The following is a 26,428-nucleotide window of genomic DNA, read 5'->3' as shown; positions in this document are numbered from 1 at the left end:
TGGGAAAAATTGGGGTGATTCTACTTTAGAAAAGGATTTGTTGGGTCCTCATAAGCCGATCACTTCTCATTCTCTTGTCCAATATTTGTTAGTATGTCGGGGTACTCTTTGCCAGTAACATCTGCCTCTTCGAGATGCTTAGGTGATTTGGAAGAAGATGAGATTCTTTACAATTTGAGGTCAAGACATGTCCTTACAGTATTTGATGGTTTTAATGGAGGATTTGGTTGGTTAACAGTTTCATCTATGTCCGCGAAAGGTAGGGGACAGAAATCTCACATTTCTTTAGCAAAAGCAAAAGCTTGTGAGGAGATGGCTGCAGGCAAACAAACTTCCATAAATGGAGCACTTAAAGTAATGACTGACAACAAGGGTTACCCAATGAAAGTTATATTTTTCAATTGTAGAGGGCTGGCGAGTAATCCAAAAAAACTTGCTTTAAAGAGATTGGTTCATGTGGAGAATCCCGATATTCTCTTTCTTCAGGAAACTTTTGGTGAGGAAGATTTTATCTCTAAACTTCTTGAGTCTTTCTTTTGATCATGGAAATTCATTGCTCTAGATGTTCGTGCTAGATTGGGTGGACTAGCTCTGGGTTGGGACTCCTGAAAGATTTAGGCTCCTAACACTTGAAGTATTGCCTCTGGCTTGGGTTTGGTGGGTTTTTCAGCAGAATTGGACACAGCCTTCACCTTTATCAATCTCCATGGGCCAAATGAGGAGTTGGTGTCCTTTTAGAATCGTTTCTTTGATAAGTCTTTTTGGAGGAAGAGAATCTGATTCTTAGAGGTGACTTAAATTACTCTATGGGAGCAACATCCTATTGATTTGGCAACCCAGGGACAAATTCCCTCCTTTGGATAGTCTTCCTCATCAAGAAAGACCCCTCCTAGCCCTTGGAAAAAAATAATTTTGTTAAGGAAAAATGTATTTTTAAGGTGAAATCCCACATGTGCACAAAAGTATAGGTCGAGTTTAAAAAATAATTGAGCAACCCTTGGAAGCATATAAATACAAAACGAGTTAACTTCATTTGAACATCAGCATCAAGCATCTTCTTCTCTCTCTTCTTCGTATTGGTTCATACAGGTCTGAAATTATAGGGTCCGAGCTCAAACATGTGAAAAGAAGAAATTAAGCTAGAGCCACAAGGTTTGATCAAAGAAATATCGACTACAGCCGCTATGTTGATATGGTGCTCCCCACAGCTGGAGGAATACAGTTGCACTGTCTGTCACTAGGTCTCTAAGCTTGTGACCTAAAATTTTGTTGACCTTTGACCGCAGATTTTGACCATTTTTGGAAACCTTGACTTTGATCGGATTTGTCTATTGGGCTCATCTCTTGGATATTGTTTGGTTGGTTTTGTTGGATAGTCAAGGGATTGACTTTGACTCTTGATTGGTGAATTGGAACATTGTAATCTCTCTGTTGGACATTTTATGACAATCTAATAATAAGAAGAATTTGGAAGGGTTTTCCCCTTTGTGGGGTTTTCCCTGGTCTTTGACCAATATTGGTGTCTCTTGTTATTGCTCTTGATTGTCTTCTATCATATATTGCATTGACTGTTCTATCTACAATTTCTATTGATCATTGGAAGATTAAATTATTTTAAAAGATTGCTAATTGAAAAAAAAATCCAACTAAAGTGATTGTAACAACATAGACAGTGGAAAATTAACATAGCCAAGTCATGGGGTCCTCAGGCCAAAATTGATTTTCTTTTTTATTTTTTTTCTCACATAAAATTGTTCCAAAGAATTTGATTGATCCCACATGAAGAAACCATCATTTTGGTGAAGGGCGTGTGGCAAAAAGATTAAACAGGTTTTTAGTGGCAGAACCTTTGGTGCAGAGGTATAATTTTCTTCGTCAATGGGTAGGTTCTTCGTCAATGGGTAGGCTCAGGAGATGAATCCGATCACTCTCTTGTCTTGTTAGAATTGAAAGGGAAAAATTATAAGCCCGCCAGTCCCTTCAAAAAGAATTCAAGTTGGATAAAATAAGAGGGTTTCATTTCACCGTTTAGAGATAACGGGTGTGTATTTGATGCTCAGTCCATTTTGTCTGTTGCCAATCAGTTTGAGGCCGAATATTAAACATATCAAGAATTTGACTCTGGAGTGGGTTGCAAATAAGCGTAGAAGGGAGGAGGAAGACCTAGCTGAGATTGAAAATAAAATATTGGCCATTTCAGATTCCAGGGAAGAGGGCTTTGGCTCTCAAGAGTCCACAGAGGAGTTGATCAGTCTTGAAGCTAGAAGGAAGGAGATTCTAGCTGCTAAGGAAGCTACTTGGTAATTAAAAAGCAGAGCAATCTGGTTAGATTGTGGTGATGAGAATACCAAGTTCTTTCATGCCTATGCAAAAGGCAAGAAGGTGACTAACACAATTTGGAATATGGAGGATCAGGATAGTCGTGTGATCTCAAATTTTGAAGGCCTTGCCACTCTAGATAAGGAACATTTCCAAAACCTCTTCAAGGAACCTTAGGGGCTTAATATTGCAGAAGTTGTTAGACTGGCTCAAATCCTTTCCAAGATTTGTGGATGTTGAAGAAAACAATACACTCATGGAAGAAGTGTCTGATGATTGAAGGCAGTCTTGGATAGTTTTCAAAAAGACAAAAGCCCGGGTCCTTATGGTTGGGTTGTTAAATTTCTCTTAGGGTTTTATGATTTAATTGGCAAAGACATGTTAAGAGTTGTTAATGAGTCTCGTCGATAGGGAAGGATTCTGGTAGCTTTCAGTTCCACCTTCATAGCTCTCATTCCAAGAGTGGACTATCCTGCCTCCTTTGAAGATTTCCATCCCATCTCTTTATGCAATAGTGTAGGTTATTTCAAAGGTGATTGCTAGAAGGATCAAGCCTGTACTTTCAAAGACCATTTCAAAGGAACAATTCCGTTTTCTAGAGGGGAGACAGATTCATGAAGCTATTGGAGTTGCTCAAGAAGGGTTGCATAATACAAAAACCCAGAAATTAAAAGGTGGCATTATTAAGCTCAATATCTCAAATGCATATGATCGATTCAACTGGTTTGTAAGATTATTGTTGACACATGGGTTTTGAGGTTTCTTTTATTAACTTTCAAAGACCATTTCAAAGGAACAATTCGGCTTTCTAGAGGGGAGACAGATTCATGAAGCTATTGGAGTTGCTCAAGAAGGGTTGCATAGTATAAAAACCCAGAAATTAAAAGGTGGCATTATTAAGCTCAATCTCTCAAAGGCATATGATCGATTCAACTGGTTTGTAAGAATATTGTTGACACATGTGGGTTTTGAGTTTTCTTTTATTAACTGGATCATGAGCTGCCTAAAGTCCGTCTCTTTTGTAGTTTTGATAAATGGCTCTGCTTCACCATTTTTTCATGCTCAAAGAGGGTTGAGACAAGGGTGCCCTTTGTCTCCACTTCTGTTTTTGCTCATGGTTGAAGGCTTTAGTTGGATGTTGGAGGAGGCAAAAAGGGGTGGTGAGTTTCAAGGTGTGGTTCTTGCTCATGCTTTACCAATTACACATTTGCTATTTGTTGATGATATTCTTATCTTTTGTAATGGCTCGATAAGGGATTTACATAAATTGTGAGAGATACTGGATCTATTTGGGAAAGTTAGAGGTATTGTTATCAATGCCAGAAAGTCCACCATATCTTTTCATAATATGGAAGCTCTCGAGCTCCTTCATATTAGAAGGGTTCTTCCTTTTGAGCTAGACGACTTGGAGGATGGTTTAAAGTATTTGGGCTTCCATTTGAAGCCAAACTGGTACAAAAAAGAAGACTAGTTTTGATTAATAGCCAAACTTTAGAAAAGACTCACGTGTTGGAGTTTCAGGTGGTTATCTAGAGCAGGCGTATTAAGATTGCTAAAATCAATTCTTGAAGCTATTCTTGTCTATTGGATGTCGCTGGCTTGGATCCCGGAGGATGTTTTGGAAAAGGCAAGAGGATTTTCTTCAAGTTCTTTTGGGAAGGCACTCATGACAACTTTGTCCTTCCTTGGGTCAAGTGGAATCATCTTGTGGTTCCAAAGTTGTTGGGTGGTTCCAAAGTTTGACTTCAGGAAAAACCACAACAAAACATTTATGATGTATGGAGGGTTGTATTAAATTATTTTGAGCTGATAGCATCATGGAAGATTGGGAATGGGAGTAAGGTAAGACTAGGGTTAGATCTTTCGCCTAGTAGTGGGGACAAACATAAACTGTCACAAGCTCTCATTAATCTTCTCAGAGATCATGGTATTTCTGAGAATTGCTCATATAAATAATCCTATACAAACCACCCTTTGGCGACAAGGTTGGTTTACAGTTGAAGATTTAATTCTACAGAAGGAACAACAAGAGGAATGGAGTAGCTACTTGGATGCCTTTACTACAACTCATATTAGAATGTCTAATGGAGAGGATGAGCTGGATTGGGCTCAATCTTCTAAGGGTATTGATACTCCCAAGTTGGGTTACATACACCTAAACGTGGTAGCTCAAAATGTAGAGGTTGTTTGGTGGTGGAAAGTGCTTTGGAAGTCAAGATGTCCATCAAAGTCTCGTCTTCTTGTGTGGTGTATTATAGAGAAAAAAGTTCTAACTTGGGATGCAATGCAAAGAAGACATTAGATCAGCCCTAGTTGGTGTGCCCTTTGCAAGGGCAACAAGGAGTCTATAGAACATTTGCTTGGTAATTGCCCCTTTACAAAACAAGTTTGGTTGGTGTGTTGTGCTCTTTTAGGTCCGGATTATGTGTGAGAGGGTTTATATTTTGAGGAGATATGAAAATCTTGGGAACAGAATAGGGCTACAAAATCTTTTAAAGTTTTGCCACTCATTTTAAGTTGGGGCATCTAGTTGGCCAGAAACAGAGAGATTTTCCAAAACCAATCATCCTATCTCGAAAATATAGCATCTTAAGGTCTCACAATCCTCTCACATTATCCTCAGTCAAGAGTGCCTGCTAGTAGGAGGACAATATTTCAAGCAAAACCTGAGGTTACAATTCCTTGGGGTTAGTTTAATAGGGCATCTCAGGGTGATGAGATGCTTTGGGGGGGAGGGGACGGGCAGTTTCATTCTACACTTGTCTAAGCAACATTCTTTCCATGTGAAGATGGGTTTGGGTAGAGGTTCAAACAACTAGGCAAAGCTATTAGCTTGCAGACATCTTATAGCATTTGCTCAAGAGAAGGGATGTGATCAGCTTTAAATTTTGGTGACTCTTTGATGGTGGTAAATTAGGTTAATGAGGCTCGATAGTGTAGGAACATATACCTTGCTCATATTTTGGAGGATTTGTGAAGACTAAAGCTCTCATTTATTTCCTTTACATGCATGCATATTTATAGGGAACGAAAAGGAGCAAATAACCAACTTTCTAAGGAAAGCCTACAATTGACTCAAGGGTTGTGGCAGGTAGTTGAAGACTTGGGAGCCGATCACTACCAATTCTACCACAGGCCATTTATGGACGAGATACAAAATGAAGATCATATTTAATTTTTGAAACTTCCACTTATCAGTTTGTGATGCTTCATAGCATATTATGTTAGTAAATATGTTTGTTTACAGGTTGTTGGCTTTCACAACACTATACTAGTATTTTTTTGTGATGTTCAGAAAAAACGTAAGAAATATATAATGACATGACAATATATGATGCTTTATGATGTAATGCAATATAGCCACTATAGGAACTGGGTAGTTTCCTAATGAATATGCACGTCGATGTATATACAAAATGTAATGTTTTTCACTTATATGAATGAAATTATGGTTTTTCCTGAGGGAAAAAAAAAATTGTTTGACAACTACAAAAAATATGATTTCCGAGGGAAATCATATGATTTCTAGAGACTACAACATCAGTATACCGAAGAACCACTTAACTGTTATCATGAAACTCTATGAGTTAGTGTTGGCACGCCCCAAGATGGTCCATGGTCTTTCAGAGTACCATTGGAGTGAAGCAAGGGTGTCTCCTCTCTCTGCCTCTCTTTGGGATTTATATTGATGAGCTTGAACCTTTCCTCCATGAGCACAAAAAAGAGGGTGACGGCTACCTATTGCACCATGCTTTAGTCACCTTACTCCACTTCGTTGATGACCTGGCCTTGTTGGCAGCTACTCTTAAGGGATTACAGAGATAGATTGACACGTGGGATACTTTCTCTGACCTTCAACAGTGGAAGGTCACCCTAGTAAAACGAAGGTTTCGATCTTAAATGCCTCTAAGAACTCTATTGCAAACCTACACTTCTACTACCACAAGACAACAATTGAGATCACCCCATCTTACTTCTACTTGGGGTACTATTCACATGGCCCAGATTTGGTATTCAACAGGCACTCCAATGTTGACTCGGTGAAGGTTATGGCTCCTTATCCCTCATCGAGCAACAATGCTTCCAAACACAGTTCCAAGACATCTCATCCAAGCACCACCTCATGGAAATCGTTATTAGACCCACAGTCCTTTATGGCTCTAAGATCTACACAACCAATTTTCTACAAACAGATCGAGCCACAATGGGGAGAGTCCAAACCCTACTTCTCTGGCATATAATCCACTACAAACGCAAAGTTCTGCAGGCCATTATTGAGGTGGAGTTTGGGGTCCACCCATTTCACAATGAAGTCCCTTTCCGCTTGATCTCTTTCCTCCATAGAGTTAAGGCTTGTGAAAATTTTCAAGTCTATTGCAACAACTGGAAATTATTCTTCTAACTAATTACATGCAGTTTATTTGCTATAGCAAATAACAAATAAAATCACAACTGCAATTTTCACCATAAAAAACGTTGTAGAAAATAAAATGTTGGAAACTGAGAAAATACTAGCACACACAAAATAAAATTGACACAGCTATTTTTGGACAATTGTCCTAGGAATAACCCAGTGTGGGAAAACCATTGCAGCAAATGAGAGTTTTATTATTATGCAACAGTGAATAATCTGAGTACAATCTATGGATGCCTAGTTGGCTATCTAATCAATAAATATCTGACAAAAATAATTCGAGAGAAAATTCTCTCTCCACAAGCAAACCCGGCCTCTGGCTCCCACTGAAAAATGGCCATCCAACCTTTGCCCAGGCCCTACTACGCAACCTCTGCATAAATCTCCATACATGTGGCTCAAAACAACCACAGATCAAGTTGTCCTACATGTTTCTGCCTCTAAGGGTTACTCTCCGGCCCTCTGGAAAATTATCCTAGCCTCTAGAAGTTGAATCGACTTCCCCTTCAACTGGATCGAATTGCTCACTGAAGCACCTATGCAGCTTCACAGTGGAATACTTTTGTCACTTGTTGTTGCCTCTCCGGAACTGGAATTTCCTATGGAATCACTGTCTCTACCCCTCACTAACTTTGCCTCCCCTCTGGTTCGAACTCCTCTTCCCTGCTCAGTTGTTGTTGTTGGATAGCTCGATCTGCCAAGGAAAATCGATCTCCTGTGTCTTGTTCCAACCCCATTGACCTCCTCTTATAATATCTTTTTGGCTCACCAATAGCCATGATTAAGTCCCCATCAACGACTAAGATCATCTCTGAGTTGATCTAATGTGAGTTTCTGGAGAAATCTCACCTTTCTCAGTTAATTCCTGTTAATTAATCCTAAGTTAGACTTTAAAAAAAATTTAATTATTGACCAATTAAATTAATTGAGACATCTCTAGGTGTTTTCACCTAAAACTTTTTATGGGTTCTGCAGCTCTTGTGTTTTTAAGCCTCTTAGATCAAAGTTAAGACTAGAACCCCTGCCTAATGCTACAAAATTAATAGGGTTTACAGAGATTTTTCTACCTGGAGAGAGAGATACCCCTATCTTGCACTTTGTTCTTCGTAAGCCATCGCTTTGGATACCCACTCAGGTTGTGCTCATGCACGGTTCGTAGAGAGATCTCGTGGATGGTTCGTAAACACATCTCAACTCCTTCAGCTAATCACCATCTCCCCAAAGTACCTTCCTCCATTTAGTTTCTCCCTTGACGGGCCAACACATCTCTTACCGACTCGACATGTACTACATTAGGCCATTAGAAAGGATATCTACAGATTATACATTCAGGTCACTTGGACATCCCCCTCAATGAGCCTTGGCTCAAAGATGTCCTTCTACATAGAGCATTTTTTGGAGCTGCAAGATGGTCTTCTCGCCTACCCCCTTATACTCACAAGAACCGGATGCACTCACTTTGGATCCCTCTAGGGCAACTTTGAGTTGGATCCCATCGACTTCGGGTGGAGATGGGTCACAACATACCACCTACAGCAGCCAGAGACCAAGATGCACCACATTTTTCGTTTCCCCATATACTATGAGATCAAAGGATGATATCATTGCCTTTATAGAGAGGTTGGAGGATCCCTCTCTACTTTCTTCCGGTATCTCTACCTTCTTCTAGTATCCTGACCAAAGGTGCCTAGCCCTCTTCATCAAGGAACTATTTAGACACAAATATTAGATCCTACATACCCCGCCTCACTCAAGGACGAATTGAACGATCACATCATACTTTTAGGTTGATCCGACTGATCAAGGCAACAAACAACTAGTTGAGTTCCTGGGTATTTCAAATAGTAGAGTAGTGAGACCTAGGGTCTCCCCTCAGCCCCCCCTTTTGGGAAGCCAACCAGTACCCTTACAGAGTTCCTATCCAGTTCAAATGCACGGCAGTCCGTGTATGAGCATGTCTGCAGATCTGGCACATAAGACAATGAAGAAAGAACAGAAACTAGTGTCTTCTAGTTGTTGGGTGATCCTAGAGTTGCAGATTTCTAGATGGAAAAGGTTTTCTTTTCTTCCAATTTTGACTTTTTTTACTTTGCTTGCACCATTAATAGAAACTAGATCAAAGTGACATCTAGCTAGGCTTATTAGCTTCGGAAAGTGGATGACTGGGGATTTGGGAGCCTCTTCACCATGAAGTTTCATGGTCAAATTCTAGAAACGTTTCATCAACAGAGAGAGTGCCCTGGTTACCAGCAATAACAGAGAGACAGCCTATATGCTTTGCACCATGAAAAGAGCAGTGAAATCCTGTGCCCAACATCATTGCTCCAAGTTGTGCAGCCTACGCAAGTAGCCATTATGGAATGGTTGATGTTTCAGCCCTAACAGCTATTGTGACAACCACAATGAGCTAATCAACATACCATCTTATTATGTATTCCAGTGTAAGATTATAGCAACTAGGACTGCAAGGTAACGATACCAACACTCAAATGGATATGTCAAATACTTAAAAAGTTTTTAGTTTAAAATAAATAGAAAGGTATAAGATCATGTTTAACAATGGAAAGGGATAAATAAATATGGGAGCTCATGTAGTCAAAGGAGTGAGATTTCTGTAAAGGTAACTTAATTTGCAAGGCTAAAAAAGGATGTCTACCTGTAACAGCACAGCACCAGCTCCATCCCCAAAAAGAATGCAGGAGCCCCGGTCTGTCCAATCAACATATCTAGAAAGAGCATCTGCTCCAATAACCAAAACATTTTCAAATCCGCCACCTGTCATTGTTCCAAGAATACTAACCATAAGCAAATGAATTAAACAAACAAATTTGAATTTATCAGAAATCAAAACAGACACAACAGCTCACCTTTTATGAAACGTGTAGCTGTTACAAGACCCAACACAAAGCCACTACAAGCAGCTGTAATGTCGAAAGCCAAGGCTTTTATACAACCCACCTCCCTCTGCACCTGATATCAAAATTGCATTTTTTTTTCTAATACAGAATCATGAGTATGAATAATTAATGCACAACTTTACAGAAAAATATGTAAAATCTACACGTAGTAAATTGTATTTGTTAAAATTATATAAATTGACACAAAATACCAACTGAATATATTTAAGGGGAAAAAATCCTATGTCCTAAAGACATAGGTTGTCAGCATGCAAAAACTTAATCCTAACAATACGATGAGATCCAAAATTTTGGAACTTTTGAGAATTGAAACCGAAATATTTTATGGATGGCTGACTAGTGACTATAGATACTTGGTTGGATCCCATTTAAAAATGACACAATTACATATTTCTATAAAATCAACACATGCACAATCATTAATAGCAGTTACTTTTCATTTGGATATCACGAGGCAAGCCACTTTGTGGTGGCTACCTCATGCAATTTTCATTCAAAGTTTCAAACCCAATAGGAATGTCAATAGGAATGTGGTTGCAGAAAGATGTTCATATACCAACATAATAATTGATATAGATGGAATACTTTGTGGAACAATTTCATTACCGATGTGAGAAGATAATACTGCTAACAGAAAAGTGGCAATTTTGTAAAAACGTAATACACACATGCACACAAGAACAAGTTTTGAAGACACCAAATCATGCCAATGATTGCAAAATGTATCCCAATGAGAAACTCTTACAGTGAAGTTCTTTGATTAGGTCTGTGAAGAGACATTTGAAATTGGTTGCTACCTTGCATAGGTAACAAATGTAGTCTCGGCCACAAGGCCCACAACATTGAAGGAAGTTCATTTGCTAAATATTCCCAACAATAAACCTAACTATTGACTAAAGTGTGGTTTACCGATATTGGGACATGTGGGTTAGAGGACCTTCAGATTCTGCTGAATGATTACAAATTTACAGCAGAATCTGCTTAACTGCAATATTTCCTATCTTGTGCCAGCTAGTCTAATTAGTCATATGGAGAATATGCTCACTTTATGGTCTTGGTTATGGTCTGGTTCTAGTTTGGCTGTGTTCTAACTTCCATCTAGTATCAGCTGTTTCAGGCATTTGTAATTTTTTGTCTTTATGCAAAATACAAAGAGGTTTTCAATACCTTTGCAGATCAAATAGGGAATATCTAGATCACCACATATAAAATTCTAAAAATTTTATAGAATTTTATATTAGGTGATCTAGATATGCCCTATTTGATCTGCAAAGGTATTGAAAACCTCTTTGCATATTATGCTGGCAAGTGGCAACTCTCGGCTATGAGGGTTTCACTGTCCAAGAAAATATTCAACTTTAAAAAGGGAACAACAAAATAATAGAGCAAAAGTCTCCCTGGGGAATGAAAAAACAATTACAAGCTTCTTTTTCTGTACGTCTAATAGGTTATTTCCTAAATGATTTTTTGATTTGATTTTGAGCTGCTGTGAGACTCAGCTCAAACAAATTCATGAATCGGTGGCTAAATGATAAATACATGTATGCTCCAAAAGGATAGAGGATATTGAGTGTGATGTTGATATAAAAAAAAAGACTCTTCAGTACTAAGAAGCAAGCTAATGGTTCAAAGATCTTAGCATGTGGAAAATAAGGATGCTTTGCATATACTCTAACAAGGCACTATAAACTAATTCCAAGGAATAACATACTAAACTATGATAGAATGATTAGCTTTAATTCACAGATTTGCAATCAGGAAGCACGAGTTAATTCAGAAAGCAGAAGGATTTTGACAAGGCAATACAGACTATGAGTGAGAAGCAACAGACTAAACTAGGATAAGAATCAGATGCTTTTAGTCAGAATTTTGCACAACAGCATGTACAGATTCCTCCACATGCAACAAAAGCAAGGCTGCTTGCGAGTGGGGAGTGACATTTTCAAAAGCTCCCGGGTCGGGATCGATGTTGGGAGCGAATTTTATACAATATATATTTTATATATTTTGATGCATATATGTCAACAAATGCACGCAGAATGATGAATTAGTGATAAAAAACATAGAAACATGGATTAAACCATATAACATCATTCATCTAGTAGTTAATAAGTTATACTTCATCAACCACAGGTCCACAAGTTGCACCATCTCTATTCTCATCAACTTTAAAGTTTCAAAATTCAATATATAGCATTTGTCATCACTAAAGCTGTTACTTGTAACCATTACAAGTAACCAAACGATAACAAAGAATATCAAAGTTTCAAACATGAGATGAAACATTCCATGAAGCATCATATTCATAATTCATTACCAATGAGTTATAAATGCCAACTTCAAACTTGAATTGTCATATATTATTCACGAAAAATACCATAATAAATAGGCAATAGTAAAAAATTATAAGAAGTACTACAAAGTACAAACTAGAAAAGACATGTAAATCTATAGTATATACTCTAAAATCTCTTCTTCCCATGAGAAACTTCTAGTTTCTTCAAGGATGATCCATGAGACTCCTCTTCCATAGTGGGACGACCATGTCTAGAACCAGAAGGCACATGACTCCATGCAATGTTGCAGATGGAGGTGGCGGCAAAGGCAAAGCTGGTGCCCGTCCAACTTGAGCATTGCTAGTGGATGATGGGGGTGGCATGGCTACTGCTGCTTCATCTTCATCTTTCAAAATCTCTGCATCCAATTCTTCTAAATGTATAGCTCAATCCTCCAAATTAACCCCATCTAGGTTGTTGTACCATCATATATGATCTATCAGCATGAGTCTGCTCACAATAATGTGTCAACAACCTCAAGTTGTAGTGCACAAAAACCAAGCTTTCTGCCCGATTTTCATTGAGGCAGTTTCTTCTCACATTATGGATGAAGCTATAGGTACTCCAACACCTCTCTGCGAAAGAAGTATTAACGACTTGTGAAAGCAATTTTATTGCCAAATTGCCAATTTTGCTAAAGGTCCCCTGGAGCCATACATGTTCCACCATGTGACAGCATCCATTTTATCCCTATCTTCGGTTGCATGCAAAGAACCAAATACTGTAGTTTGACTGAAGTATTTGCCTAATTCTCTATGCAACCTAGCACACTCCTCCATGTCAAGGACCAACTTGTTTAATGTTGCCATGTACCCAACTTGTAACTCTGGATCTGTATGGGGTTTGGTCCTAACCCCACCCCAAGTGCAGGTTTGCCCAATAAAGATGGAGAGTAGTGTTTTGGCATAAGGATATAGGCCAAGGCATGTAGTGGAACATTAAGTTTATCCCACCGTGCGGCGTGCACACACATATTTGTGAATATGATCATACAAGATGGGATCTTTTGGTTGAACAATATCTTTTATTTACCCCAACATGTTATCCATCTGCTCATACACCTCCCCAATCACCGATGCATCTGTATCTACAAACAAAATCATGTTATAAATGGACTTGGTGTATTGCAAAACATCCCTCACACTTGCCCAAAACTCCTCCCTATCAATTGCGATTGCAGACTTGCCCTTTAATACCTACCAATGTGGACTTAATAGCATGCTAGCCAATGACTCCCTTACCTTTGAAAGGTGCCTGAAGCTGAGGTAATAGCTAGCAAATCTAGTATTCCCAAGCTTTAATAGCTCCAACCTTGAGTGACTGTGGAAAAGCCCATGGGTATTGCTATGATTAGTAATAAATTTTATCATTTTCTTGCCTCTTGTACAATTCACCAATCCATCTGTTTGAGGTTCCTTGATCTTGATAATGTCATGCATCAAAAGGTTCATTGTGTGAACCAAACACCCAAACCAAAACATGTTGGGTTATTTATCCTCAATGATTGCTCCCGTTGCCTTACAATTAGAAGCATTATCAGTGATGACTTGGATGACATTGTATGCCTCAATACTTTCAATAGTTTGAATTAATGGTTGTGCAATGTTGATGGCGGATGGTGGTCTTGAACTTTTCAAAGTAATCATGTGATGAAAGGAAAATTGCAGCAATAGCAAACACACCAGGAGCAATTATCAATGGCTTGCCTTTTACATTTGTCCAACCATCAAATACAATGGATAACCCATATTCATCCCAAGCATTTGTGAATTTACCCAACGCATTTGTTATTTTGGCTTTTTCACGATCAAGTCCCTCAGTTCTAACTTTGTCATACCTAGGGCTCTTGTATCCTTTAGGGGCATCATTGATGCCGAAAACCATTTTATGCCAATAAGGTGAGCGAAGAACATTGAATGATATCCCACATGCATAGTGAAACCGGAAAATTTTTGCATCCACATCCTCCCTACACCCTTGATCAAGGAATTATAATACGGTTCTATGCCTTAAAGAGATGTCTGCGCTTGTGCCTATGTATCCACTACCATGGGTGGTGGACGCTGATGGAGTTCTTACTCTGTGATTGTGGGCTAGTGGAGCCATGTTCAAAGTCACCCTTTGATCTTTTAGATTTGTATTGGGCTTCTTCCTCTTCCCTTATGTATTTGGCACTTTCTTGTGCTGACACACTTCCACAGATTTCAATTCTTATTTTGTTTAGTTCCATCCCATGCCATTTTCCCACAGAGATGCTTTCTGGCACAGGTATATAAACCTGTGTAAGTGATTTTGCAATGGGGGCATGAAAATTTAGTGGTTCCACCCCCTTTCCCTCCTGAAAGCCTAGTAACATATTTCCACTGAAGGGTTTGGTCTACCTTGGTTTTCTTTCCATCATCATTTCCACTCTCATTATCTTCCTCCTCCTCTTCCTCTTGGTACTCTTCCTTTCCAGGGTTTCCTAATCCACCACTACCCACTTCTTCATCGTCTTCATCACTTCTTCTTCTTTTTCTCCCCAACGCCATCATAATAAAAAAAGGAACCAACAAGAGAATGCCAAGCCATATACCCATCATGTTTGGAGTTATAGTTTCTTGCTTGCAATAAAATGAAGAAGGAATGGGAATTGGGAAAGAGTAGGAGAAGGGAACATCTTTCATTCAAAATATAAAAAACACAAATGCTACATGGAAAAAAAAATGGGATTAGACCCTACCTATTTGGCTCTCCAATGGTGGTGCCTTCAATCTCCCTTGCAAGCTCTTCAAGCTCAAACCCTCTCAATCTTCTTTTCTCTCAAGCTCCTCCAGCCCTCTCAATCTCATGAAAATGACACAGTGTGGGAGGGAAGGAGGCCTTTTATTATTTTGGCCCCTCCCTTCCCTCAAAAAAAACCCACACACCTCTTTTTTTTAGTGGGAGAGATTTTTTTCACGCGAGAACGATCTCTCCCTGACCTTAAAACTCACTCCCAAAACAGGAGCGCTCCTAACAGAGCGGGGAATGCAAAAATTTTTAGGGAGCACACTGTTAGAGCCACTCCCGATCGAGGCACGCTTCAGGAGCAGCTTCGTCAGGGGGGCGCTCTCTCGCAACCCTGAACAAAAGAATTTTGATAAAAGCAATTATCGATAAGACCTCCCCCTATATCTGTCTATTATTAATTTATTATCACTTCTTACTAGGATAAGTACTTATACCAAACATGCCCGGAACATCCATGAAATTTGCCAAGAATGTCTAGAGTATGGCCAGCAAGTCCCTTCGTCCCCAATGAAATCCATTGCACAAAGGGACATTTCTTGCTCCTCGAAACATCAGAACAGTGGGTATGAGGATTTTTTTTGGGGGAGGGGGGTGCAGGAATAGCAAAGCATAATCAACCATTTTATCATAAACTTGTGTAGTTAACATCTTTAGAGCCATGTTCAGCTCAATGTTATTGAAATTTGAAAATGGACAATCCATACTAGAAGCAGTTAGTTCTGGTACTTTTTTGAGCATTTCCAGTTAGAACCAGCCCATGAAACTAGAATTGATTGGCTTTTCCCAAAACAGCCAATTCGGGACAAAACCAACCAAACCGGACAGTTTGACCAATTCTGTACCATTGTAGTCCCAACCCAGAAAAATGAAAAAATAAGCATACAAAAAAAACTAAAACTGCCATAAACTTCATTTCTCATCTATTTAATCATTCCCCCGGCCCCCCCTATTTGATTCAAAACCTTCTCATTGATCATTTGAGTAGCAAAGAGTGTTGATGATTCAACAATATTCTTGTGCTGATTCAGAGTGCTTCTTGGGCTGATTCAGAGAGTTAATTCCAAATCAGATGATTTGGAGCACTCAGATTTGATTGGAGTGCTTATTGGATCTATTACTGGATCTGATTTGGATTAAGACTTGGAGTGCTGATTTGAAGAATTGATTGGGGTGCTTCTTGTTTTCTTGGCAATGTTGTAAACATCATGTCAACAAAAATATCACCAAGGATCTGGAAAAGGAAATATTGGCAACAACAGGAAAATATCACAAAATATTGGCAAAATTAAAATACAAAATTATTCAAAAACACAAAAAACTGTTATGCCCCTCTGTCAATGAGCTGGGCAATATTTTCATGCATCTTGTGATAATATCGAGATATTTACAATATTATCATGACATTTTAGAGAATGAAAATACCGCGCTGTTTACCGACAATAATATCGTTTTGGGGTAAAAACTGTGACATTGCAATAATATCATGACGTCGCAATAATCCAAATGTTGCAACACTGGTTTTTGAAGCTACTCTTTTGCTGATTCCAGGTGTTAAATCGATCTGTTCCTGCAGTTGATTCAGATCTGCTCCTGGAACTGATTCAGAGTGAAGACTTGGAACTTGTAAAGGTATGTACAAATATTCTTCAAACCCTCTCTCTTAAGAGTTTGTTTGCTAAAAAAAATCTAGAAATTAAGTGTAAAGCTTTATTTGCAGATTATTTTTGTGGGTAGAGAAAATGCCATGGCTCCCAAAGACAAAAAGGATTCTACATGGAACCATTGTCAAATGGTTGGGGATGAAATGGTATGCAACCATTGTTCCATGGAAATTGGCGGGGCGGTGGTTATACATAGACTGAAAGTAGAAACAACAACTAGCAAATATACCAGGGAAAATTAAACATTTTTATAAAGACGGCCAAATTATAATCTCACAGGTGAGCTGTGCTATTAAAAGCTCAGCAAGGCAAAACAGATGCAAGAAGAAATAGGAAGAAATGGAAGTGGACATGATAGTGAAAACCATAGATTTGAAGACTCCACTACTTATCCTGCTAGGGATCCCTTTAGAAACCCAAACCATCCGAAATATGAGGGTTATTATGGCACACAGTACACCTAATCCTAACAGGCAAAGAGTTGACTCAATCTTTGTACCCAGCAGGCAGCAACACCCTTAGTTCTTAGCCTACCATTGATAACAAATGAAGTTGCTTGGGAATGGACATGATGCAAAAATAACTTTCAATCTAAGTTCAGCAGGATACAGATACAGATCTGGATACAGATTTGCCAAATTTTTGAAAAGCCAGGATCCAGATACAGTAGCGAAATGGCAAGTACAAAAAATATTTTGTAATATATATAAAGAGAGACAATTTTAAAAAACAAACAATCAATAATCAAAGCCATTCCGGAATGACAAGAGTAGAACTACAAGTTTACAACCAAAACCAAAAGAGAGAAATCTCATGCATTTTACTATTGGCCATCCATGAAGACTATGGGAAGACTAAATATCAGTGTTAGTGAAGTGACCAACACCGTAGCACATAAGGGTAGAATAGACATTGACAGCAGACTTTGACCATGATGATAGATCAAACCTCATCAAACCTTGACACAGTACAAAACATTAAGCAAAATGAATGGCCTCCAGTTTCCCACCGTATCCCTATCTATTCCTTTGAGAATAAGCTTGATCAAATCTGTATTTACCTGCTCCCCCATGTGCCTATTTCCAAGGCTTTTCAGCACACCCCAAGGAAACACTTACATGGATTCAAGACACATTTCTAGCCATTGAAATGCTAATAATAACAAAACAACCCAACATCAAAGTAATTCCCTACAGCAGAAACTAGCATTAACAAGTTCACGAAAAATGCATGAAGAACTTCAAATTTAACTTCAATGTCACTACAGTTCATTTTTAGGTTAGTAGGATGTTTCTCTTTAAATCAAAGCAACAAAGATAATGAGTTCAAAAGCATCCCCTTATATCAAATTATAGGGGAATTTGTCACAACAAAGCCAAAATGTTGGCTACAAACATTATCTCAAAACAAACACACAGCAATACGAGGAATTTTAATATCAACAAAATTGTGAATTGTAGAATTTCAAAATCCAGCACCTCTGAATTGATATTAGCCTAGACAAACGAAATTGCTCACCAAGCCAATCAATACATGAATAAATTGAATAAAAAAGAACAGGTCGCCATTCAATGAAATGCATCTAAACTCCATGTTAGCTGCTATAACATCAATAAAATCTGACACCATCGTGATATAGATTCTATAACTGATAAATTCCCATACAAATGCTAACGATATAGCATAATCTCTCTAGTCCAAGTAGCTCAAATATTATGGAAAACGTCAACTCAAACAATTCGAACCAAGCAGAAACATGGGAAAACACAAAAATACATTAAAGTGTCATAGCCAGGTTAATGATAATTATTCAGCTATAGATCAAATAAATAGTATATGATGCTTACTTGGGGAGCACCACCAAATAGATCATCTGGAGTAGAGGTACACATCAAAACCAAGTCAACATCCTCTGGCTTGACTTTTGCCATTTCAAGGGCTTTTCTAGATGACTCTATAGCTAAACCACTTAGTGTTTCATCATCTGCAAAGCAAAGTGAGCTCAATGACATTTAATTCCATGTAAGTGAGGAGGTTTTGGCAGGCCATTTTTTAGTATCCACAAAAAAATATCAATTCTAAACTTTACCTCATCGACTGCAATAAATACCAAATTAGGCCTATGTATGTAGTTATGTACTCGATCTAACAATATATAGAGAGAGATATGAGATACCATGAAGTATGATAACTTGCCTGAAAGAATCCGTCGATTACGGATCCCTGTACGAGAAGAGATCCATTCATCTGAAGTATCCACCAGTTTAGAAAGATCGTTGTTTGAAACCACAAGTTTGGGCACTGCTGAACCAGAACCTATCAATCTCGAACCTCTGCCAACAACTCTGAACATAACCCACAAAGAAGAATAAGAATTATATATCCTGATTAATAACAAAAATAATTGGTGTCCACCAACCCACCAAGAAATCCATTACGTTTTGATATTTGATGTGCTTAATAAGGGAAGATCTTGATAAGATTTCTCTCAGCAACTTCTCAAAAGACTATCTAACCAACTGTTACTGTATTCTGACAATTAAAACCTCAAAAATAGTCGATGTCATTCCATCAAAAAGAGTTGATTCTATAGACAGGAGAAAGAAAGTGACTTCAAGGATAAAATTTACTCTTTAAAAAGTGCAAAGGCAAAGTTAGTCATTTTAGATCAAAATTGAAAAATCGCTATCCAAAACCAACAATTTCTCATCAAAAATCGAGGGAAATGAATTTTATCTAAAAAGTGCAAAGGCAAAAAGGCAGTAATTTCAGATAAAACTTGAAAAATCGCTATCCAAAACCAACAATTTCTCATCAAAAATCGAGGCAAATAAATACCTGCGAGGCCGGTGTGCCGATACGCAAAGGGTTTCACGAAATCCTTCAGCTACAGCGCATCGAACGTCCTTGCGCACACTCCTCGTAGATGAAATCTTCAACGAAACGCTTACAGCTATCCCTGAAATCTCTCCATTGAGGAACGAAATAAGAGGTATGCAGTTCGATTCCCTGGCAAGGGGAGAACCAGTAGGCAGGTACGATGCTGTGGCCATATTGACGTTAAATTTAGCTACGATTCCCCAAATATTTGAAGGCTATAGCAAGACAGAGCCGAATAGCAGAAATAATGGCGGGACTAGAGCTGTAGGCTGGTACGATGCTCTGGCCATATAGCCGCTAAATTTAGCTACGATTCCCGGAAAATTTGAAGGCAATAATCATAGCAAGACAGAAATAATGGCGGGACTAGAGATGCGCATGACTCCAGTGAAATTATTTGGAGGGTTTATGTAATGTTTTTCTTGAAGGCTCCGCAGCGTTAATTACGCCGTGTGGAGTTAGTTGGGGTGATGAGGGGGTTGTTGGCCAATCTCAGGGCTGCATTTTCGTCCTCCTCTATCCAATGAAGATTCGACACGTCACAGCTCAGTCACCATTCGCCAACTACGTCGCGTTAATTAATAATTTTCATGGCGTTAAGACCGGCCCTGGTAGCAGCGTCTCACAGTTGACTTAATGTTTGTGTTGCAAAGCTGGTCTTTATGCTTCTGGAATTTAAAGAAGGTTACACAGAACATTCCATTCCAGAGGGTACTAATGAGTAAAATCAAATGTTTTGTGCGCAACGAGAGAGGTAGAAAATTATACTAACCTGTAAGTGTTGTGTTGTTGAATGAACTCTTTGTATAGGTTGAATCAAGCCAGAAACCCTAGCCTAATGCCCTGAACCAGTTAGAACATCTCTAAAAATGCTGTTTATCCGTGTTGTTGAATAAACTGTGTAGGTTGAATCAAAGCCAGAAACCCTTGCCTACTGCCCTGAACCAGTTAGAACATCTCTAAAAATGCTATTTATGCCTAGTGTGTCTCTTTGCCACAGTCCTTTGTATTGAATCTAAGGAATGCTGTTTATCCCTAGTGTGTCTCTTTGCCAAAGTCCTTGTATTGAATCTAAGGAAGCAGGAATTGCTGAGGCCTCTGGATGGGAAGTTCATGGCCGTGGCGGGTTATGTGAACATGCAGTGGAAAAAAACTCATTGTGTGTTGTATGACCAGGTAGTTCATGGTGGGATGTGTGAGTCTGCTTGTAGAGGCGACTTATGGGAGGGGAGTATGCAGAGTGTTGTTGACGAGTAGCAGAATATTATGATTTTTTGACATGTAATGGCCACGCGTGTGGATTAACATCGTAAACTTCACAATGTACCCCTTGGTGGAAGATGGAAGAGTGAATTATATAAAAAAAATTGCCCCTATTTTCGTTTATAACTGGTTTGTTTGGGTAGTTTAAGTGGCCATTGCTATTGAAGTTTCACAGAACTGAAGATTTTGGGTTTAAATTTTGTGCTAATTTTCCTGTAACTGAAAATTTTGGGTTCCAATTTTGTGCTACCCTCCTCCCAACGAAATAAATAATATAAATAATAAACATATAAATAACAAACATATAAACATGAAAATCAAAACTTTGTTAAATAATAATTCTAAAGATCATATCCATATAAAATATTCCATCACTCATTGGTTGGCTTATAACTGAAAATTAAACTACAGTCTATGTTTCCTTTAATGTGTTAATAAATAAATGAATAAAAATTGTTTTTTCCCTTCCAGAATTGTTTAATTATATAATTAAAAAAACAAAAACAAACAAACAAACCAAAAAAACAAAATTTTGTTTGATAGTCAAATCATCCATTATATTCAAATTTCTTATATTGATTTACAGATTTCATATGAGATGAGATTTTGGGATATGTCATTCTAGATTTCTATTGCCATTTCAATTTGCACCTTATTAATATAAATGGCCTATTTATGATATAATATCAAGTGTCTTAAAGTGTAGTTTAAAGGTTAGAATTTTTATAAAATAATATATATATATATATATAATTTTAATAAGGATAAAAAAAATTATATTATTAAAGGAATTTTAATAAAAATATTTTATATAGATAAATAGTTTTTTAATATTTGTTTTCTTTTCAATTTTTAAAAATTATAAGTTTAAGTTATTTAATTTTTATTTAAGATTTAGAAATAATTTTTGGGGAAAGATTTTTAAAATAATACATTTAAATTATTTAATTTTTAAAGGTAAAATTTTAAATATATAAAAATAATTTTAAAAATTAATATCAAGTTTCATATTTGATAAAGTATAATGTATATATAAAAAATAATATCAAGCTATTAAATGTATATATATAAAATGATTTTGATTTTATTTTTTTAGGGTGTGACGTTTTTATGTAGAAAAAAAATAATAATAATAATAATAAATTGTTTCTATATAGGTATTTGAATTTAATGTTAATATTCTTTTGATCCATTTTCTCACCTTTAAACAAAAATTGCCCTCCCTTTTGATTGCTTTGTTTTAATTTTAGTCACATTTAATTATTATTTTTGTTATAGGATCTTGACTCATTAATCGGGGCTTGACTCTTCTTTATATATATATATTTGATTTTGTTCCCTAAAGATTTTTAGTTGACTTGGATGGTTTGACTTGGATGGTTTGTTTCTTATTAATGTTTACATTTTTGGATTTTTCTTTTTATATATAGATAAATATTAACATCGAGGATGAAAATCACTTCCTCTTAGAGTGTCCCGCGTACAACCACATTAGATCTCAGTTTCATAATCTTTGTTGCAATACTGACCTTCCTAGCATTTTTCTCTCCAAGTTTTTTGAGCATAGGAATAAAATCTTAAATCAAACTAAATAATCCGTTTCTTTAGGTCCGATAGACCAAAGTTTGGTCTCAGTGGATGTTAACCATCATCATCATCATAATTATTATAAATTATAATATTGTTATTCTTAAACTAATCATTAAATTATAATATTATTATTCTTAAATTAGCTGTTATAGAATATTGATGAGGCCAAACTTTGGTCTATCAGACCTAAAGAAACAAATTATTTAGTTTGATTTAAGATTTTATTCCTATGCTCTAAAAGCTTGGAGAGAAGCCTCCTGAGCTCACTCTAATTTTGACAACTTAAAAGGCTAGGAAGGTCAAACTTTGGTCTATCCGACCTAAAGAAACAAATTATTTAGTTTGATTTAAGATTTTATTCCTATGCTCAAAAAGCTTGGAGAGAAGCCTCCCGAGCTCACTGTAATTTTGACAACGTAAAAGGCTAGGAAGGTCAGTGTTGCAACAAAGATTTTGAAACTGAGATCTAATGGATTTTGAAACTGAGATCTAATGTGCTTGTATGTCGGGCACTCTAAGAGGAAGTGATTTTAATAATCATTTAATAAAAATATTATTTTTCATAAATTAGCCATTATAAAAATAATAATAATAATAATTTTACCTTCCCTTTTGATTGCTTTGTTTTAATTTTAGTCTCTTTTAATTATTATTTTTGTTATAGGATCTTGACTAATTAATCGGTCTTGACTCTTGTTTATTTTATTTTATTTATTTATTAGTTATTTTTTACTTTGTTCCCTGTATTTGGTTCACTTGGATTGTTTGTTTCTCATTAATGTTTATTTCTTAATTATTATTATTATCATTATATTTTTTATCTTAATTATTATTATAAATTATAATATTATTATTCTTAAACTAGCTGTCATATTAGTCGTTAGAGAAATATTATTTGGCCTTAATAATCATTATTAAAATATTACGCCCTCTCTTTAAGCTTGTGCCATGATCTGCATCTTCATCTACTCAGGACACCAATAGCTTGTGTCATGATCTCGGGACACCAATTGGTTTGAAACGCGTAGGCAAAATTAATTTTAAAAAAAAGACTATTCTCTTCTTAATGTAATATGCATCACAAAAGCTTGACTCTTCTTAATGTAATATGCATCACAAAAGCTTGACTCTTCTTAATGTAATATGGATCACAGAAGCTTGAATTCAGAAATCAAGTTTCATATTAGGTAAAGTATAAAACATAGTTTTAATGTTAGAATTTCTAAAAAAAATCATTTATATTGTTTTGTGAATTTTAATAAAAAATTGTTTTATATAGATAAATAGTTTTTTTAACATTTTTTTGGTTAATTCTTGATAGAGATTTTTAAAAATCATAAGTTTAAGTTATTTAATCTTTATTAGGGAGTTTAAGGGATTTTTATTTTCAGTAGAAATTTTTAAAATCGTAAATTTAAATTATTTAGTCTTTAAAAATAAGAGTTTGAATACATAAATTTAAAAATTAATAATAAGAAATCATTAATAACAAGTTTCTTATTATGTACAGTATAAAATGTAGTTTAAAAGTTAGAATTTCTAAAATATTATTTTATGAGTTTTAATAATAAAAAAATTGTTTTATATAGATAAATAATTGTTTTTAACATTTTTTTGTCAATTTTTAATAGAGAATTTTAAGAATGGTAAGTTTAAGTTATTTAATCTTCAGTGAGGACTTAGGGGATTTTTATTTTGGATAGAGATTTTTAAGAATCATAAGTTTAAGTTATTTAATCTTTAATGAGGACTTAGAGAATTTTTATTTTGGGTAGAGATTTTTAAAATCATCAATTTAAATTATTTAATCTTTAAAGAAAAAAAATTGATATAAAAAATTAATATCAGTTTCCTATTAGGTAAAGTGTATATATAAAAATTAATATCAAGTTTTCTAAGTATAAAGTGTATATATAAAAATTAATTTTGTTTTTAGGGTTTGACTATTCTATCTAAAAAAACTTTTTTTCTATATAGGTATTTGCATTTAATGTTAATATTCTTTTGATCAGTTTTCTCACCTTTAAAAAAATTTGTCCTCCCTTTTGATTGCTTCGTTTTAATGTTAGTCTCATTTAATTATTATTTTTTGACTGCTTTATTTTAATGTTAGTCTCATTTAATTATTATTTTTGTTATAGGATCTTGACTCATTAATAACGCTTGACCCCTCTTAATAATCTATAACAGTGTTATAAATTATAATGTTATTATTCTTAAACTAGACCTTATAGAATATTATTTGATCTTAATAATCATTATAAAATATTTTCATAAACTAGCCATTATAAAATAATACTAATAATTTTACCCTCCCTCTTGATTGTTTTGTTTTAATTTTAGTCTCTTTTAATTATTATTTTTGTTATAGGATCTTGACTCCTATTTATTTTATTTTATTTATTTATTTATTTTTAATTTTTTTTACTTTGTTCCGAGTGTTTGGTTGATTTGGATTGTTTGTTTCTTATTAATGTTTAAGTGTTTCGATCTTTCTTGGTCTTAGATAGTGATCAAGTGCTTTGTTATGGCACTCCTTGATGTGAAGTCACAAGTTCAATTCCCTGCCCCGATAAGGGTGATATATTGGACATGTTGAAGATGTAGCCTTGCCAAGCTTATAAAAAAAATGTTCTTATTATATATAATATTTTTTTATCTTAATTATTATTATAAATTATAATATTATTATTCTTAAACTAGTCGTTATATTAGTAGTTAAAGGGATATTATTTGATCTTAATAATCATTATTAAAATATTAATTTTCATAAACTAGCAGTTATACCATCTTTTGGTCTCTACATCGCCCTCTATTTAAGCTTGTGCCATGATCTGCATCTTCATTTGGTCCTAATGATGAACCACACTAGCTGGCTCGAAAAGCATCGACAAAATTTTATCCTATATGATTTCTACCAAAAAGGCTCTTCTTAATGTAATATGGATCACAGAAGCTTGAATTCAAAAATCAAGTTTCCTATTAGGTAATTCTCCTATATGATTTCTACCAAAAAGACGCTTCTTAATGTAATATGGATCACAGAAAGTTGAATTCAAAAATCAAGTTTCCTATTAGGTAAAGTATAAAGCGTAGTTTTAATGTTAGAATTTCTAAAAAAAAAAAATTATATTATTTTATGAATTTTAATAAAAATTTGTTTTATATAGATAAATAGTTTTTTTAACATTTTTTTGTTGATTTTTAATAGAGATTTTTAAAAATCATAAGTTTTAAGTTATTTAATCTTCATTAGAGACTTTAGGAATTTTTATTTTGAGTAGAGATTTTAAAATCATAAATTTAAATTATTTAGTCTTTAAAGATAAGATTTTGAATACATAAAAAATAAATTTAAAATTTAATAATAAGAAACAATTAATAACAAGTTTCTTATTAAGTAGAGTATAAAGTGTAATTTAAAAGTTAGAGTGTCTAAAATATTATTTTATGAATTTTAATAAAAAAATTGTTTTATATATATAAATAGTTTTTTTAACATTTTTTTGGTCAATTTTTAATAGGGATTTTTAAAAATCATAAGTTTAAGTTATGTAATCTTCATTGAGGACTTACGGGATTTTTATTTTGGGTAGAGATTTTTAAAATCATCAATTTAAATTATTTAATCTTTAAAGATAAGATTTTGAATATATAAAAATAAATTTAAAAGTTACCTTACATAAAAAAATAAACTTAAAAATTACCTTGTGCATTTTATAATTTAAATTCTATAAGAACCGGGTGCTAAACTTCAAGTTCCTTGGAACAGGAGATCTAGAATGAACATTGGTTGTGTTTTCCTTAATTGAAAATTATCATTTTTTTTAAATAGTGGGAAAACTTATCATAACTCGTCACTCTGATCTGCGAATACACACTTACTCATCACTATTTTTCAAGGATGATGAAAATTATCAATTACATTTTTTATAAATATAAACTATATAACATTAATTGCTTCTAAAATTATGAACAAGATTTTAGTGAGTTGTATATTTTCATATTTTAACTTTTCATTGTTCTATAAGTTTAATTTTTTGTATTTTAACTTTTCAATGTTACTTATCATTTTAATTTTCATTATTATTGACTATCGCATTATAGATAGAATGTAAGAAAATACAAAATAATTCATATAATATATATCATTTTATTTAACACTTCAAAAACATGTTATTACAATTGTGTAATCTCCATTTTCATAATTTCTTTGAACAAAATCAAAGTGTGTGTGACTACTAGCATTTGCATTTGCCTCAACATCTTTGGCGA

General features: G+C 35.3%; 1 pseudogene across 1 annotated transcript in view; it reads right to left on the bottom strand.

Annotated features, from left to right (window-relative positions):
* Positions 1 to 20,593, bottom strand: part of LOC149153439 (beta-ketoacyl-[acyl-carrier-protein] synthase III B, chloroplastic-like) — a 28,354-nt pseudogene extending 7,761 nt beyond the window's left edge. Inside the window, exons 1-5 of the transcript XR_016263346.1 lie at positions 19,259 to 20,593; positions 18,617 to 18,765; positions 18,268 to 18,404; positions 9,601 to 9,703; positions 9,390 to 9,508 (exon numbers count right to left, since the gene is read on the bottom strand). The product of XR_016263346.1 is annotated as a beta-ketoacyl-[acyl-carrier-protein] synthase III B, chloroplastic-like (transcript). The remainder of the gene's footprint in view (positions 1 to 9,389; positions 9,509 to 9,600; positions 9,704 to 18,267; positions 18,405 to 18,616; positions 18,766 to 19,258) is intronic.
* Between the last annotated feature and the right edge of the window lie 5,835 nt (positions 20,594 to 26,428).

The sequence above is a fragment of the Pinus tabuliformis genome, chromosome 9 (assembly GCF_031772625.1).
Source record: "Pinus tabuliformis cultivar Carrire ecotype Pingquan chromosome 9, CPIR1, whole genome shotgun sequence".
NCBI classification, from domain to species: Eukaryota; Viridiplantae; Streptophyta; class Pinopsida; order Pinales; family Pinaceae; genus Pinus; species Pinus tabuliformis.
This window is presented reverse-complemented; position numbering and strand designations above follow the sequence as displayed.